At 34.2% G+C, this 6,000-nt stretch overlaps 1 long non-coding RNA gene across 1 annotated transcript; it reads right to left on the bottom strand.

Annotated features, from left to right (window-relative positions):
- Positions 1–1,921: 1,921 nt before the first annotated feature.
- On the bottom strand, positions 1,922–3,243 carry LOC135150118 (uncharacterized). Its single transcript, XR_010288423.1, has 4 exons — positions 2,912–3,243; positions 2,741–2,802; positions 2,585–2,650; positions 1,922–2,260 (listed from the first exon to the last, which is right to left on the bottom strand). It is a non-coding gene; the product is annotated as an uncharacterized LOC135150118 (long non-coding RNA).
- Between the last annotated feature and the right edge of the window lie 2,757 nt (positions 3,244–6,000).

Genomic DNA, 6,000 nt, shown 5'->3' with positions numbered 1-6,000 from the left:
ATTAATATAAATATTAAAGCATGTGAATTATATGCTACGTGTTGACGTGATTACTTCTCTAACTATCTGATGTTATGTGTATATATTATTTGTATATAATATATATTTATATGACGAAAGGTAGTAATATAATTTCGATTCTGCGAATTGACAACCTTATGGATTGCTCTCGACTGAAATATTATACTGCTGTTATATATAGTCTCTCGAGACGCGTGCATCAACGATTTTCAGAAGCAAGCAAATAGCATGGAAGGCAAGTCAGAAATATTTTGATAAGGCAATATTGTGCCGTAAGATAGTCCAATAGATTATAGTCATTTCAGAATTAGCGATTGAGGCCAATCTAGGAATCTCGAGTAGGTGACTGTGTGTCACCTGTTTCTATCAAAGGCAAGTAGTTCTATTCTTCTCTTATTTATTAAGAGCAAGTGCTTCTATTCCACAACTTTTAATTATTGCCAATGCAACTATTATATTCTGTATTTCAATTCATAGAATATCATATGCTTGGAATATAATTATTGTTTGGTATTCCATTATAAGATACACCATAGAGATACTCAAATAATGATTGAATTCACTACATTCCAATGATTGAATTCACTGCATTCTAGTAATCATTCTACTAAAATCCTCGAATTACTTTCAAGATAGATAGTGAGAAGCTATTCTATCCAGATATACTCCATACAGTATAAATTCGAGTTCATAATAAGCATATAACTAATTATTCTAGTTATGTTGCCATCAATTGTTGGGATTACTCCGGACCATGTGAAATGGCGAGTTTGTTGAATGAGAGAGTTGATTGATTCAACTCCCTAAAAAAAACATTTTTGTGTAAGAGGCCGGGACGGCGGTCCAGTGAAGGGCTATTTGGGTATTATTGAAATATGATAATACTCTGCTGCCAAAGGCCAATGTGTTGCCTTATATTGGTACCTGTGAATTAGGACATGCTTCTACGAAGTGTGATCCCGTGCTATCACACGAACTGATCAGCTGTGATAGTACACCCGTCAGTGGAGATTCCAATCAAAATTTATGATTTGATTACTTAAGCTTATATTGCTTTTGTTTTCCATTGGATACTATTGTTTCTTATCTCTTTACTTCCAGAAGGATAGCACTTACTAATGCTTTACATTTAAGCATTTTATATATATATATATTGCTGAGCCTTCTAGTTGCTCATTCTTGCTTTGTCGTTGCTGTGCTAATCTTTGAGTTACAACTGTTATGATTTACTTCAAAAGTTTGCTTTATTTCAAATACTCTGATTTCATTCCAAAGAAATTATATCTTGTGGCTCTTTCCTTTCTTATTATCTCGCTGAGCATTTTCGCTCACTCTTGCTATTATTTCTAACCCTTTCAGCTAGGGATTGAGATGTCACCTGTATAAGCTGCGCGTAAGATTGATGCTAGGCGAGATTGCCAGGGAGATGTTTACAAGAGTAGTCACTATACCATAGATTGCATTTAGCAACCCCTAAAAATAGTTGCTATATTATAAAAAATCATTGCAATAGCGTCTATTGCAACAATTTTCAAAAAATCGACCGTTAAGTTTGCCCCCGTTGCCATATGGCCCTTTTTGCAATGAATTAACATATGTATTGCAACAAGTTCAATTCATTGCCAGAGCCGCATATTGCAACAATTTTTTCTCTATAGCAATGCTATTTAAATCATTGCTGTAGTTTGTTCTTTTATTGCAACAAAATTTGCAACACTTTATTATGATTTAAACATTGCCATATAGCATCTATGGCAACAAATTCTGGTCCTAATGTAATGTTATTTAAGTGATTTATAATAGAAAAAGCAACCTCTATGGCAACATTATAATGACATATTGCAACAGTATTAATAAAAAAAAATGGACATGACCATTTCATAGAAATATTATTCCACCATTAAAGGTTCAATACAAGAAAATCCCAAAAAACAACTAAGAATGTTACCCACCACAAATCTAACGATACCTAAACCACCACCGTCAAGAGCGTACCATTGTTACTGACATTAGTAAAAAAAAATCCTAAATCTTGAATGTTAAATAAAATACATCAATATATTATTACACCAAATTTTTTATCAACAAAAAATCCATAACAAAAGACTTTTGATATCAGGCCCATTGTCGTCGATTATTCCAAGAGCACCATCTTTTGGGGCATATGTGGAAATTAGCAAAGCATCCTCAATTAGATTGTCGAAAGCAGCTTCACATATATCCTCTCCCTGTCAGCTAACTTCACAAAAGAGAAAATTATCTGAGATACAACATGTCTAGAAACAAAAACTACCAAAAAGCCTTAACAAATTGACCAGATCAATGAGGTCTAGCACAATAAACAAAAAATTACAACATTATACTATATTTTGACAGTGAATATTGTTAAAAAATATGTAAAGAGAAGAATATATTTCTCTGTCATATGTGGTGTGTGCTGTGTATAGGACTTTTCTGCTGATACTATGAATCTATGACCCCGAATAATAGTAATTATTATACAGTACCAGAACTCATCGTCAGAATATTTTGTATGTATCTAAGGGCATAGGTGTTTTAATACCTAGTAGTTCCATTGCTGCTGGTTTCCCCCGACAGCATCAGATTAAGAATCACGATGAATAAGTCCCTGCAGACATTTATGGTGACATACATTATACCGAGAAGGAATGCAGCAATCACAAATAACTATATCAGGATATAGATGCATTAGGCATACCATTTTAGCAGGTGCTAAATTTTCTTGGCTAGCCATCGGAGAGTTCCCCTTCAGTTTCCTTCCTGAAATAACAGATTAAAGATATAATATTCTGATGGTCAGTCTTCTGGGTATCGAGGAGACAACGAGGCAGAAAGGAATAATGTGCAGTTAGTAGAAGCTAGTTGTTACCTTGGTGATGAACAACAAGAGCACATGAGTTGTGCAAAAGCAGGACAAGACTTGTGATCATCAGCACTAAAAACCTTACAAACTCCATTCTATCTTCACTCAGCTACTTCAGGTGTTGAGTAATGCTATATATTCTCAGGTGGTCAACTTAAGTGTTCAACGCTCAAAATAAAAAAAACACGGAATCTCAAGTGTGATTTTTTATTTGCCTTTAGATTATTCTATTATGTGAATTAATGTAACATTAAAGTGAAACGATGTTGTGTGCTTACCACATCAACAGTACAAGTACGTAGCTTCCACAAGCCTGAGCCTTTGAATCTGCCATTAGTTTCTTGGACAACTAGAATCTATGTACGTAAAATGACAACAAATGGGTTGATTATTCCGAAAACACGAAAAAGGGTTGGCTGTTGAAACATGATTTCTAACAGATCAAACTTCAAATAATATAATTTTCCCACAAAACATGATTGTTAAGAGATACACGCTTATTTCTCTTGTTCATAATAATATATAATAAAATTTCACTTCATTAATTAAACTGCCTCCTATTAACCTTAACTTTTTTGAACAAAAGAAATGCAAAACTATAAATCTTTGCCTTAAAAATAAACAAATATATTTAATCAAGAAATTGAAACTGCATTACGAGCTGCAGAACTTCTTCTAATTCTTTCATCATGCTTCATATGGATTCGTGGGATAACTATCTCAACTGGACATTACAATATTTAATCCTAAGACACCTACTTCCCAGTGGCATATACTATGTTGGTCTGATGAGTACAGCACTTGATAACTAATGGAAGAAAATGATAAATTATTGTTGTTTGAAAACATCGTTACTACATAGCCTTCTTTTTACATGTATTGCCATTCATGTATTTCCCAGTATAAAGAAATTCAAGAGAGATTTAAAATTATTTGAAGACTAATAGATGTGTCAAATTGTATACATACATAGAGGTGGCACAGCTCTGACTACATTACAAACAGCACAACATACAGAGGTTGTCCCGAGTGGATAGAGTAATAGGTTTCAACATCCAAAGCAAACAAGATGGCTCTGAGAACCTGATTATATATAGATTACAACCATATTAGGCAAATAGGCCATGTACCTCATGTCAAATGCTCCAGAATGTATAGGTCCATCTGCTCCCACGTGTAAAACAGAGCACACACATGTAAAACAGGGCCTACATTTAAAAACAAACAAAACCCCTAAATTAATAAACAAACAAATAAAACCCCTAAATTACCAACTCTTATTACACAAACCCACGACCTAATTAAGAACATAAACCTTAATTTATCAAAAATTTAACTCAAATAACAACAAATAATAGATTATACACATGTACAAACTCAATTAAACATGCCTACAAACTCAAGTAAACACACATCTAAATCATTACATACTTCGAGTTATTAGGAAAGGATGATAATACCTCTCTCTCTCGCTTACTTTCTTCCATCTTTTAATTACGCCTTCTTCACTATACTTTGGAAGTAATGCCTAGTTCATCACTGAATTTCTACACAAGTTTGAAGAGAAACAAGCATCAATTTAATAAACTATTATAAACATTACTAAGCCCCTCTAAAATAACCTCACTGTTAAGAGCACAGTAGACCCATTTAAACCGTAAATTAATATGAACCCTAAATCAATTTTATCACAAAAACGTAGCACAAGAACATCACAATTCACAAGATCAGAGAACAATATCAACACAATATGAACCCTCTAAATTAAGAAAATAAGGACATGCAAGAACATAGACCTAAACCCATTTAAACCCCTAATTAACAACAAGCATATACACCATTACGCACATATACACAATCAATTAAACATATATACACACCCGATTAAACACATATATACCTAATTTATGAGAGACAAACAGGGACACGGGGTTGTGTAACTAATTAGACAGAGCCTTGCCTTCGACTTCTCTCTCTCACACGCCCACACGCCTCTGTTCTTCTCTTTCTTCCTCTCGATCTTCTTCTCTTGCGCTCCTCTCTCTTCGATCGCCTTTGTAGTGTTAGTGTGTGTTTTTCTGTAACTAGTGTAGTGTACTTTCTCTTTTTTGTGTGTGTTTTTTTTAACCCGGGCAATTCTAATTTTCATATCCCGCCACTACTAATTTCCTTGGCCCGCCAGTATTTTTGGCCCCAAAAATCTAATCTATTGCAACAGTCGGTACTAATGTTGCAAAAGACCTTTCTTTTTATAGCTCTTTCAAACTTTTTAACGAAAATTTGATTCTATTGTAACGTTTTTTCCCGCATTGCAATAGACTGTTTTTAATTTTTCAATTGCAACGATTTTGTGGAAATTTTCTTTTGAGTGGTTGCGAAATGCAATCTATGGTATAGTGAGTTCTGGTTAGAATTGATTTATTTCAGTTCAGTTCTATAATAGATTTATTTATTTGGTTATCAATTACTCTTCTTATCGAGGTTTAACTGATAATGTTGTTTAAGTTGTAATAAGATTGTAAGTTTTGATTTCTGATTTCAGTGCTGTAGCTTATTACCGATCCTGTTTTTAGGGGGTCAAAGTGATTTTGATTTAAATCTCTTTTAAAATTTCCAGATTTTCAAATATATGTTTTACCTTCTTCCGCAAATACAGGTTTTTAAATGATTTTGTTTTAGTGGCACCAAATCCAGACTCCCGGATTTTGGGGATGTCACAGCTACTTTTGTAGCATCTCCCATGAACACGTATATCTCACCATCTCTAAGCATTCGGGATAGCTGGAACCCCTGCATAGAGTTACAAACATGATTAGTGGCTCATGTATCTTCACACCAAGTGCTCGTAGATATAGCCGCTATAAATGTTTCTGTAACTAGAGAAAGAGACATACCGGTATTGTTTGTCTTCTTAGGAAGAGGACAATCCTGTTTCCAGTGACCTGACTGCTTGCACCGGTAGCACTTTCCCTTAGGCTTTTTCACACCACCATGAACTCCCACTACCTTCACAGCTTTCTATGTCTGAGCCATTTTCTTCTTCTTATTACCTTTCGGCTTAGAGGAAGAACCTTTCTCAGCCACATTCACTTGAA

The sequence above is a fragment of the Daucus carota genome, chromosome 2, assembly GCF_001625215.2.
Source record: "Daucus carota subsp. sativus chromosome 2, DH1 v3.0, whole genome shotgun sequence".
Classification (NCBI taxonomy): domain Eukaryota; kingdom Viridiplantae; phylum Streptophyta; class Magnoliopsida; order Apiales; family Apiaceae; genus Daucus; species Daucus carota.
Note: the sequence above shows the minus strand (reverse complement) of the source record. Positions and strands in the feature narration are given on the sequence as shown.